Source organism: Lissotriton helveticus, chromosome 2_2 (assembly GCF_964261635.1).
Source record: "Lissotriton helveticus chromosome 2_2, aLisHel1.1, whole genome shotgun sequence".
Lineage (NCBI taxonomy): Eukaryota > Metazoa > Chordata > Amphibia > Caudata > Salamandridae > Lissotriton > Lissotriton helveticus.
Genome location: NC_136060.1, coordinates 375,108,061 through 375,120,765, shown reverse-complemented (window position 1 = coordinate 375,120,765; position 12,705 = coordinate 375,108,061). Strand labels below are relative to the sequence as shown.

Here is a 12,705-nt window from a genome sequence, read left to right as displayed (position 1 = left end):
ACGCAAACCCGCCCTTGAGCTACTGACAGAGTGACAGACTGGATTTGAGCGTTCTGATTTGTATATATATGGTTTGTGTTTATATCTGCGTTTTATTTTCTTTTTTTCCCCCTTTATTGGATTGTTTGGCTGAACTATTCAGTCTGCATACATGTATCTTCATAAGTTTGTAAAGGATACACGGGCCGCCCTTACCGACTTCCTGGGTTGGGGCATTACACCACTAATGGTCCGGCATATTGAGTTCATACCGGACTCAGCAAGTTGCATCGTCTTGAGTCACGCCCCTTGCACTGTGATGCATGCTTTAAGCGTGACAGCATGACTACTCACACACAGAGCGTGTTCGACTGCGCGCACTGGTTTTATCAATCACCTCTCTCTCACAGCACCATCCAATTGCGATGACATAGCGTTTGGATTCACGGGACATGCACGGTCAAGTCACTTCAAGCCACAGGCACCTGCTGATGTAAACTGTCACCATTGTACTCTAACATCATGTATGTCTGTTTTTTCAATTTTTCAGTTCCCAGTAGGTTTTCCGCCTGGAACCACTCCAGTACGACACTATTCAGGTCGTATATGGGGGTCTTTTCAATCTAGTAGACACCCAGCAATTATATGAGCACTAAGGTCCTGACAAATTGCCCTTATGGCAAGAAACATGTCGACCATTTCCACATGAAGGGTTGAATAAGGATTGGTCTCATTATCTATCACTCCTTAATACCCCTTAATTTTAACAAAGCAGCGAGCCTGATCATTAAAGTTATTCTTAATGGACTCGACTGACTTCTTTTAATTCTACACACACACCCCCTTGCTCACTATTGCACTCCCTAGGCCCCTCACACACATACACCCGCTGGCTCGGAATAAAAGATCTCCATCAAAGTGCGGCCCATCGGGCTGCCCGACGGGCATTGCACCGCCAGCCTGCCGTAGGAGCAGGATACCAATGATGACGCTGGACGGACACCGATTGGGACAACAGTTGTTGGCCTGTCGGTGACTTGTGTGAGGTATCCTAAAATTCTGAAAAGGGTCTACACCCTGCACTTGTCCCGCCACCATAACTGAGAGAGAAAATTGACTGAGCGACATCACTAGCTCACACTGGGGAACTCTGTACAACCCTCTTTTGCTTGCTGCTGCCTTGGACGAGTACATTGGACCCCACTAAATAATCGTCCTTTTTTATTCCCTTTGTTTGATATTAATTTCAGCGTGCTGACCGCACGGGAACTATATATACCACAGGTTACCAGGGGCGAGACACCCTCGCACCCCTGGACCATACCGCAGAATATATATATATATCTTTGTATGTGTATACATCTTACGCTCAATACACCCCAGTTTGGCACTCTGTGCTGGTTCTGAGCAGTACAGGGCACCCCACCCATACCGCACCTGATTATGGAGGATGTCCCGGGTCTCAGCTTCGACGAAGACACGATAGCAGAAGCACTAAGGAACACACCGTCATTACTCAATAATCCCCCGGCTGCCACATCAGGAGCCTCCTCTGATGAGTGGTCTACACTCAGCGATATGAAGAGAGAACTAATCAGAATAACGATCCACGGGATTATGATGACCGAGTATCTGCGGAGCAATATAGCACCGCAGGGCCTTATTGTGAATATTATTCCCAGATTGTTCCTGGATGATAAACGCTTCAAAGTTGACTGGTGCCAGGTTTCCTGGAAATGTACGAAGGACTTGTTGTTTTTGATCTCCCAGACTGCGAAACGACTATCTGCAGCACTGCAAGAGAAAATTTCTGCCCTTGAAGCAACTATGAAGAACGCCACGACAAAGAACAACAAAACAGCATTCACTACCAAACTCTCTGAGATCAACCAAGAGATGCTCGACCATCATGACTTCTTGATGAAACAGAAAACCACGAAATTGGAGAAGGACATAGCCAAATTCTCAAAGGAGAAGGTTTATCCGTACCTTAAAGATGATTTTAAAGCAAAAAAGAACACCTACTCCTCGGACGAGAATTCAAGCACTGACACCAGACGGGGGTCCACAAGTAGTGACTCCAGCGGTGGCTACCAGGCGAGAAATACACGACCTACACGGCCTTGGCAACAGGGATATCACCAAGGTCCAGTGTTCCATGGCCCACCCCATCTACCTCCACCATGGCAATACCCCTTTTATCCACAAGCCCCCCCGCAATTCTACCCTCTTAATCAGCCTCCTTTTCAGGGCAGAGGTTGGGGCAGAGGAAGAGGGCGAAAGCGAGGAGGAAACAAGGGAGTACAGTGGCAGGACCAGACGCCGGAGCCGAGCGGAGTAGAGACCAGGAGCGCAACAACCAGAGGGAGACGAGCCTAGTCGTGAATCTATCAAACAGAATTCTCTCGACCCCAGAGACGAGTGTTCTGGAAAAAGGCCTGGGCTTTGTCCCTACCCCAACCCCTGACTCCTTCCAGGAGATGATTGAGCTCAAGCAGTTTTTCAGAAAGATACGCCTCCGAGCGTTCTTTGATAACCGACAAATACTCCCCAGCGACGACACAGGCCTGAGGAAACCTTCGACCTTTACCCCGTCTGACGGGATGGTGCCTCCAGAGGTCCTAACTTTTGAAAGAGCAGTTCTGAAAACCATGCAGAATATACCTACGACCAAACCCTTCAATAATTTGTCCAATGCTGAGAGACAGGCAGCCACCACCCTTGGCAGGGACCCCTCAATTGTTATTAAACAGGCTGACAAAGGGGGAGCGACGGTCATACAGAATCATGACGACTATGATCGGGAGTGTAGACGCCAACTAGCCAACACTACCCACTATAGACTACTAACTGAGGATCCCACTAATCGACTAACTACCACCGTGATGTCTCTAGTTATTGAAGCAGAGACTAACGAATGGATCAGCAAGAATGAGGCAGAATTCCTGGTAACAACGGACCCGATAACACCGTATTTTTATACATTACCAAAAATACACAAGGGTACCAGTCCGGTCCCAGGGAGACCAATTGTGTCGGGCATCGGGTCTCTTTTAGAACCCCTCTCCCAGTTCTGTGATGCTTTCCTGCAGCCTCTGGTTAAATTAATCCCGTCTTATCTCCAAGACACCAGAGATGTGTTACGTCTCATTGACGATATGGATGGCAGAGAAGACATCGACCTCCTCCTTACCCTCGATGTGGAAGCATTATACACAAATATTCCACAACAGGCCACGCTGGAAGCAGTGGAGTCCTTACTCCGCAGAGAAGAGTGGCAGTCTCCCACTCCAATCTCCTTCATCATGGAGCTCGCACACATTGCGCTTACTGAGAACTTCTTCAAATACGGGTCGAATCTATACCATCAGATCCGTGGAACATCGATGGGTTCGACCTTTGCGCCGAGCCTGGCCTGTATCTATATGGCACTGTTTGAAGAGAAGTGCATCTACCCCCCTGAACAGAACCCGTATCGTGAAAATCTCACGTGTTGGCGCCGGTATATCGACGACATCCTGGTGTTCTGGAAGGGTGACCGCTCGACTTGCGAGGCCTTTTGCTCGTGGATAAACCAACAGAACCCTTTTTTAAAATTCACGGGCACGATCTCCAATCAATCCATACCGTTCCTGGACCTCTCTATATCACTGGAACCTACCACCATCAGTACCACTCTGTACAAAAAGGATACTGATAGAAACAGTTTATTATCTTACACCAGCCACCATACTAGATCCCTCAGGGACAATTTACCTTTCGGCCAATTCCTCCGCCTCCGGAGGAATTGCAGCTCGACTACTGATTACAAACAGCAAGCCCGATCCCTGCAGACCAAACTCCAGGCTCGGGGTTATCCCACTCATCTCTTGAAAACCTCCACTAAGAGAGCCCTCAACAACAACAGGGAGGCCCTGCTGGAAATACACCCCAAAGAACAAGAGGACACGATTGTTTGTGTGACTTCCTTCACGAAACACTCCTCGTTCATCAAAAAAACGATCACCTCACATTGGGATCTTCTCAATTCTGTGGGGTTGGAACTTCCACGTCCTCGCTTTGCTTTTAAGAGGACGGCTAATTTGAAGGACACGCTGATCCACACTCGCCCTAGGAAGACCAATACCCAGACTGCCAATACTCTTTGGGACCTTCCCCCAGTAACTGGACACTATCGCTGTGGGTCCTGCGTTGTCTGCCCCCAAACCATCCAAGGCAAGACCATTGTACTTCCTGGCGACTTCACATGGACAATGAACAAGCATACTAACTGCAATAGTTCTAAGTGTATCTATGTGTTGATCTGCCCCTGCGACCTGGTATACATTGGGATGACCATGCGTCCGGTGAAACAACGTATAATGGAGCACAACAGCAACATTCGGTGCCAAAAATCACACACTAGACTGTATGAACACTGCAAAATTAATCAACATCGCCCAGAAAACATCAGGTGGGCAGTACTAGAGTGTGTACCTAACTTCAATCAACAAGCCCTCTTCCGACTTGAACAAAGATGGGTACATCGATTACAGTGCGAGGAACGGGGACTGAACGAGGGGGTGCCCTGGACTGCCCTCGCCAGATAGGCATGATTTTGGACTTCATTGTCCATTCCCTAATGAGTACTGAGATAACAAGTCAGCTCTGACTATACGTTCCAAAATGGCCCCCGCATTGAAGGGCATTCTAGCTGCTGCCTCGAGCTAACCCCTTCTCACTGTTCACTCTTGCATGCCGGGGCGGAGCAACCTGAGGGACACGCCCCCGCTGGGTGCGCGCTAGATTTCGATTCCTCTTTAACTAGACTGTAGTCTCCCGGGCACCCTGCCGGCTGTCCCTGCTACTTGCGACCGTGGGACGGGTAGGTGCTGAGATGCCTGCCTTCAGCGACGCTTGAGGTAAGGTGGGGATCTACTCACAAAAGACCGCGCTCTCTTTGTTAGACGCCCGGCCAGCTACCACCCAGCGGATCCCCTTCACGAGGGACGCTGCATGAAGGTGTTTATTACTCCTGCTAACCCCGCGGGTTGCCTTACTTTCCCCATAGGAACCCCTCACTCGCTGTTGGCCCCACATGGACAGCCCGTGAGGCTCCCGGATTTACACTAGCGGGTAAGCGCATCGTCATTATTGTGGACATTGCTCGCACTCACGCGCACACGTCAGTTAGGGCATTGTCCTTATATTGTGCGTTTTTGACTTTGTGGCGGTGACCGCGATCACCACGCAAACCCGCCCTTGAGCTACTGACAGAGTGACAGACTGGATTTGAGCGTTCTGATTTGTATATATATGGTTTGTGTTTATATCTGCGTTTTATTTTCTTTTTTTCCCCCTTTATTGGATTGTTTGGCTGAACTATTCAGTCTGCATACATGTATCTTCATAAGTTTGTAAAGGATACACGGGCCGCCCTTACCGACTTCCTGGGTTGGGGCATTACACCACTAATGGTCCGGCATATTGAGTTCATACCGGACTCAGCAAGTTGCATCGTCTTGAGTCACGCCCCTTGCACTGTGATGCATGCTTTAAGCGTGACAGCATGACTACTCACACACAGAGCGTGTTCGACTGCGCGCACTGGTTTTATCAATCACCTCTCTCTCACAGCACCATCCAATTGCGATGACATAGCGTTTGGATTCACGGGACATGCACGGTCAAGTCACTTCAAGCCACAGGCACCTGCTGATGTAAACTGTCACCATTGTACTCTAACATCATGTATGTCTGTTTTTTCAATTTTTCAGTTCCCAGTAGGTTTTCCGCCTGGAACCACTCCAGTACGACACTATTCAGGTCGTATATGGGGGTCTTTTCAATCTAGTAGACACCCAGCAATTATATGAGCACTAAGGTCCTGACGAATTGCCCTTATGGCAAGAAACATGTCGACCATTTCCACATGAAGGGTTGAATAAGGATTGGTCTCATTATCTATCACTCCTTAATACCCCTTAATTTTAACAAAGCAGCGAGCCTGATCATTAAAGTTATTCTTAATGGACTCGACTGACTTCTTTTAATTCTACACACACACCCCCTTGCTCACTATTGCACTCCCTAGGCCCCTCACACACATACACCCGCTGGCTCGGAATAAAAGATCTCCATCAAAGTGCGGCCCATCGGGCTGCCCGACGGGCATTGCACCGCCAGCCTGCCGTAGGAGCAGGATACCAATGATGACGCTGGACGGACACCGATTGGGACAACAGTTGTTGGCCTGTCGGTGACTTGTGTGAGGTATCCTAAAATTCTGAAAAGGGTCTACACCCTGCACTTGTCCCGCCACCATAACTGAGAGAGAAAATTGACTGAGCGACATCACTAGCTCACACTGGGGAACTCTGTACAACCCTCTTTTGCTTGCTGCTGCCATGTGGTCTAGTCATGGTGTGTGATGACAAAGGGAAAATATCCCAAATGCCCACTTATGCTCCCTGCGACACGCATCACCATGTCAGCCTTTCTGTTCCCCAGACTGCGCGCATGTTTTTGAGTGTCAGTTGAAGCTCTTGATTGTGGGCGCACACATCCAAAAATTGTGCATAACTAATGATATAGACAGTATGCACCAGAGTATCCGTCTGCCTGGCACTATGATCTGGTTTAAATGTACGAGACCCAACTATGTATCCGAGTAGGTCCCATCCCATAGGTTGCACCTGTGCTTCCCTTACCCCAGTTTCCCCTAGCACAGACCCAGGCCCACCTCACCACAGGCAGTACAACACACCCTCAAACCTGGACTGTTCCGTGGGTTATGTCCCTCCTTGTCCTGGCTGTGTTCCTTGCGCCACAGAGAGTCTTATTCTCAGACCCAAAGCTATATGGTGCCTTGTATCAGACCGTATACTGCTATGTCACAGACCCAAGATGTGATTTCCTGAGACTCAAAAATGGAGGGTGCCCTGTACCGGGCTCCTCCACCATTGACTGAATGAACCCTTTGTACTTCACACTGTTTCATAATCTGTTGTTCAAATGGGCTACAGACTGTCTAGTATCATGTACGAGACACCCCCGTGTCATTGACTGTGCCTTCTTCTAACACAGACTGGGCCCCACAGACGATGCTTCTGGCTTTCAGGATGTGGTGCTCTTTGACCCGGGCCTTACTCTGTATCCTGCCATGTCCCAGACTGCTTCAGAGAACCACTCTGTGCACCGTGACCAAGTTTAAGTACATAAAGGCATGGGATGTGCAAGTTTACTTCTATGCTTTGCACCCTCACACAGTGGTATCTTGCACAAACATACAGTTTTACTGATAAAACAAACTAAATTATAAGGTGTGGAAATTGGGTCTCGGTCAATATTTCTCATTTGTGCCTCGCCAACTAAAGTAAGTGTCTTGATTTGTCTTGATCCTATTCAAAACTTTGTTTCCATTACACCTTAGAATTGAAAAAAATGTGCTTCATTTTTGCTTTCCACTACACTTCAGAATTGAAAAAAATGTGCTTCATTTTTGCTTTCCTAACTGCTGAATGTGCACAGTTAATTTACAGGTGTTTACATGTTGTGTGTTACAAAATATGACATCATACAGCCTTTCCTTTCACTGTCTGTACCTTAGTAGGATTTGTCACATAATTCACTTTACTTTTCTTTCTCTGACTGTAAAGCAGTAGCACCAGTAGCTTGGGAATAAAAAATAAGACAGATGTAGGAGGTACAGAAGCCCAAGTTCAAATAGTCTATGCGCATGCTTATGTTTGCAGACATTAGCAAATTAAAGCAAGGCATGTAAGCTGTGCCAATGCTTGTTTAACTTTGGTTTGCCGAAAGAGGATTGAATCTATAAGCATGCTGATGTTCTTCACTGCACCAGATTGGCTGTCGGCTGTCTTAACTCCAGGGCCCAAGCAGATAGCATCCATTAGTCACCTGCCTAGAGGCATTTGTTGAGTACAAGTGTCTCGGGTTTCAATATCTTTTCAAGTTTTGGTACCCACAAATTTTCAGCATGGTTATAACGTAAGTATTCAATAGAGTTCAAGAGATCAGCAAGAGAGGGGTGATTGTTGGGCATGGGGGGCACACAGATGTCATATACGCTCGAGATGAATGGCGATCAGAATACGGCAAATGTGACAATATTGCATCCTCCTTCAATGCAGCATTGGAGAGATGTTTCTATGAATTAACCACTCTGCAGGCAAACCAGCCAGCACTGTGCTAAGGGGGCTGCTCTCTGAGAGGAATAGAGTCGTTACTTGTTAACTTGTCTGCCGTCTATGGTTAGGAGCTCCATTATGTGTTACAAAGGCTGTTCAATACAAGCATTTACAATGCAATAGGTCTCGCAGCATTAAAGTTTGAGTTACTGGCATTGTAAATGACAATGCTTTGCATTAATTTTTTTTAATTTGCCATTCAGAAACGGCCTAGTACGTAACTGCCATACACAGTTTGCGTGAGCATGAAGTAGTGGTGTGTTTGTGTGGGGGGGGTTAAAATAATGAATGGGTCACAGGGAAGCAAGCCAATCAGGGCACTTGTTGAAAATTACAGTGCACATAATACCCCTTTGGCGCCTAACATATGAGGAAACCCCCCAGGATTACAACTGGTAAAAAAACGAGTTACTGACGTTGGCCCGTCCCCGATGCTGCCTCATTCATAACGAGGAACAAGTAAGTGCACTTGTTGCCAAATGACGTCATTGTGGCCTGAATGTATCCAGTAATGCGCCTTCTGTTTAGGCGCTCGGTTATATGCATTGCGCTTCACCTTAGAATGAGCTCAATCGCACCCTCGATTGCTCAGGACGGTCCGTGAAAAATACAATTATCAGGTTATTCTCTGATCAGGCAAATGTTTTGCTCTTGTCGCCCTGTGCAGAATTTCCCACTCCACCGGTGTGAGGGGGGGGGGGGGGGGGAGTTAGCCTCCCCACCACCTGCACCGGCGGAGTGTAATATACCCTGTTCCCAAAAGCATTTTAATAGCCAGACCAACAGATATTTGCCCACAAAAAAAGGTGAATGTGTGCATTCTCTAGATGCGCCTGTGCACACTTTTCCTCCCTTGAGTTCATAGAAGTTTCATTAAGTCTCTTGAGCGTTGCGCAAGCTTCCGAGTCCCAGCCACATCTGCATTCATGCGCTGGACTCCGGTTGGCACATGTGTGCTCCTGGGCAGATCGCGCTGTCGCCATGGCTCTGTTCCCTGCCTGTCTAGACCGGTCTCTCTAAGAAGCGCTCTAGGTTGGAAATGTGGGGACTTTAACATATTAGTGGTAACCCTGTACTGCATTCCCCGTGGCTAAGAACATTGACGCGCGATCCATCGAATGGTGAAACTAAGGTTACTTTATACAGTACTCGCGACATATCCTGAACCTGGTGACAGGATGAATGATTAAGAAAACAGTAAAGCGGTGCCTCCAGAAGCAATACAGATCGTTAACAAAGTGCCTGGGCGCCTTCACGTTTAAGCGCTATAGAAGCAAATGTATTACTTCGCATCTTGGGGTAGGGGCACAGCTGGGCGAACACAGAAGGCATTCGGAGACTGCGCCGACATTTTCACATTACACCCTTTCCACCGTACATTGCATCAGGAGACCAAGGCAAAGAAAGACAGTTCGGTGGGTTGAGCGTTAGCTACACAAAATATTTTATAGCTGGCCTCTGACAGAGCAGGATCCTGCGATTCGCAGGCCTGACCGGGAACATTTCATTCTAACCAGAACCCAGAATCCACCGTTTAGCCCGTGCCCCGCTATACATTAGCAGCCCCTCTGTATTTCGCTCACCCGAGCCCGTGGTCGCCGCCATCTTGCGTCGCTTTCCTCCGGATGCAGCGGCTTCCTCCTCCCACCCACGTCACCTACCAGCCTGCAGGCGCACGCGCGCCCCTGGGGTCTGCGAGAGTGCGAGGTCTGCGAGAGTGCGCGCGAGCTCCTGATGCCACAAAACAAACGAGCACGTACAGAGCGGGCTAGTGCAAACATGCCAACATTTGAGGAGAGCAAAATAGGAGAAAAAAAAATTGTTGGACAGCGGAGGGGGCACGAGGCACATTGTCGGTGCCTGCCCCCACCGCGAGAGCCACAGACGTCCTGCCGCCGTCAGAGGAGCCCCCCCCTTGCAGCCGGTGAGTGTTTAAAGCCGGCGGGGGGGGGAGAAACAGGCGCGGTGAGTGTTCAAAGGCGGCGGGGGAGAAACAGGCGCTGTGAGTGTTTAAAGGCGGGGGGGAAACAGGCGCGGTGAGTGTTTAAAGGCGGCGGGGGTTAGAAACAGGCACGGTGAGTGTTTAAAGGCGGGGGGGAGAAACAGGCGCTCGCATCGGAATCGGTGAGGCTCTTTAGGCGGGAGGCCACGATCACGCCCGTGCTGAGAGAGACGGGAGATGTTGCACGCGCGACCTGATCTGATTACGGCAGGCGGCGCGTGCACATCTCGTGTCGCTCCGTGTACCTCCTTGAAAGCTAAAACGATTGCAAAAGAGTCTCGCGATCCGTTCGCAGGGCGAGACCTAAAAAGGAAGGGCACCCATGCATGTTTGTGTACACACAAGAGGGGTAGTAGAGTACACACACATAATGACCACAACGAAACGTAGACATAGCGAAATTCAATCATTGGAAAAAGTTGCCCTCACTCACATACCGGAGTATGTGACTTTCTACCATCATTGGGCCTGCTTGCAATACGCCCTGGTGTAGCCACACTCAGGGCGGAGCATTGGGGAAGGGGAAAAAATTATAAATTCCACTCAACAAAACAAACCATATATCCCTGACGACATGTAACATATAATGAAATGTGATTTGTGCCAATCACCAAGTGTCAGAAATAATAGTGCGACTAAAGTGCAGTTAATGGGAAATGTTAAAACTGATTAAGGGTGCCAACTAAAATAAGTGCTTCATTGGACATTACCTGGTACCCCTATCAGGATTAAAAACTCAAACACCCATGCATGTTACCATAGATTAGCACTAAAATGTCATTACACGTTACTGTAACCACTCCGAAAGAGGAGGGGCACGCTTGTCTGCTAGTGGGCTGATTTCTAAGGTGAGAGCACAACTGAGTAGTGTCCCATTCTCTGAGAAAGGTAGTACCATTTTGTCTTGCTTTGCCTTCACGCTGAGGGATGAAAGCATCTTTGTGTAATGTAGAGAAGATGAGCGATGTTCTTCTGTTATTTTGTCACCCGACTTAGTGACAGGTTACTGTTGTGTTTTACTTTGGCCACTCCTTGGCAGAAAGTTACTGCTTCAAAGTGCTTTTTGCTTAAAGGGGGAAACTAGGATTGTGCCAAAAGGGCATGTTGAAGCGATTTCCCTAGTCTAAGAGTTTATACAGAGGAAACAATGAGGGTGCTGAATGAGGTACAGTAAAAGGTAGTTCAAGACTCAGGAGCCACAGTGTTAAAGGAATACGCCCCCAAAAGGTTTGGCTTGGAGCCATGCATCATACGTTGCTATGTATAACCAAGCCCCTTCCACCAGGTACAGTGAATTAATGTAAATCTCAAGCATTAGATTCCTTGGTCGTCTTTGCTTCAGTACAGGCTTAAGCTTAGTCACTATTGTCAGGATAAGATCATCTGTCTGATCGTACAGAACATCAGTCTTCCATTGTAGGCCACACTTCAATTCTGCAGCCTTCCAACCCAGAACAGCCTCTGATGCACCGTGCACTAAGCTTTTGTGCACCTCATCAGGGGCAACAAAGTGCTATTTAAATGAAGCTGTTATGGAGTACGTATTTTAATTTAAGGCAATCTTGCTGTGAAGTAATACTAACTGATAATTCATTGTTTTTTGTTCATAGGTTGCTGATCCTTGAACTCTCTACCTTCAGGAGAAGGAACAAAGCCTGCCCCTGTGACGTTTCTTTACAATTGTGCAACCTGCACTGGTAAGCTTGTAATAAACCAACATTGTGTCATGCTATGTTACTACAATTTATAGAGAACATCTGACTTTTTTTATGGCCCTGTAGCGTTTTCTAAGTCTTCGTGTCCATTTGCATATGTTTCAGAAGGCCTTGTGGTCCTCAAGGTGGTCATATACCTTAGTTTGTAATCCTTGAAGATCAGCGTGTTCAGTCGGGTCATAGATCATCGTAGTGTACTATATGTATGAGTGCTTGTCCTGGAGGCCTCTGCCGTTTTTCCGTTCTGCTGATGTTCATGGGATTTCATTGCCTGGCCTGATGAAACCTGTTCTTTTGAGTGGGTTGGTACTCTAAAGCTTCGATGCAGTGTTGTGTATGTGTGGGTGTGGTGTTTTTGAGTTCGTACTGTATGTTTCTGAGGTGCATATTGGTGGAATGGTAGGAATGAGTTGTTGAGTTGCCAACACATGTATATTTATCAGTGTACAATTAGACATTAAATGAAGATGGTTTACAAACCAGGTGCAATTCACTAAATATATTTGTTTTGACTGTGATCTCTGCAATCTTTGATACAAACAAATCAATGTATAGTTTTTTGGTTTCTTGCAGTGGTTTGACTGTTATGTATTTAGGTATATAATACATCCTCCTTGTCTAAATTATTTTGCTTATTTTGTCTGTTTTTTCATGGACCATTTTCAAAGTTAAAACCTAAGCAGAAAAGCAATCCATATTTGAGATGCTGTCCATGTTAAAAGGGCTTAAAGTATACAGCATGGGTAGTCACAAACATATACTTGTGGGCCACACCATACAGTCTGGTATGTGCTGTAGAGCTGCATCGAAGCCGTAGCAT

At 47.4% G+C, this 12,705-nt stretch overlaps 1 protein-coding gene across 12 annotated transcripts in view; it reads left to right on the top strand.

Moving 5' to 3' along the window:
- The window catches only part of ADD1 (adducin 1), a 634,474-nt gene that overhangs the window by 182,357 nt on the left and 439,412 nt on the right, over nucleotides 1-12,705 (top strand). For all 12 annotated transcript variants that reach the window (XM_078678558.1, XM_078678561.1, XM_078678553.1 and 9 more), the window contains one exon: nucleotides 11,781-11,867. The gene's annotated coding sequence lies outside the window, so the exon portion shown is untranslated. The remainder of the gene's footprint in view (nucleotides 1-11,780; nucleotides 11,868-12,705) is intronic.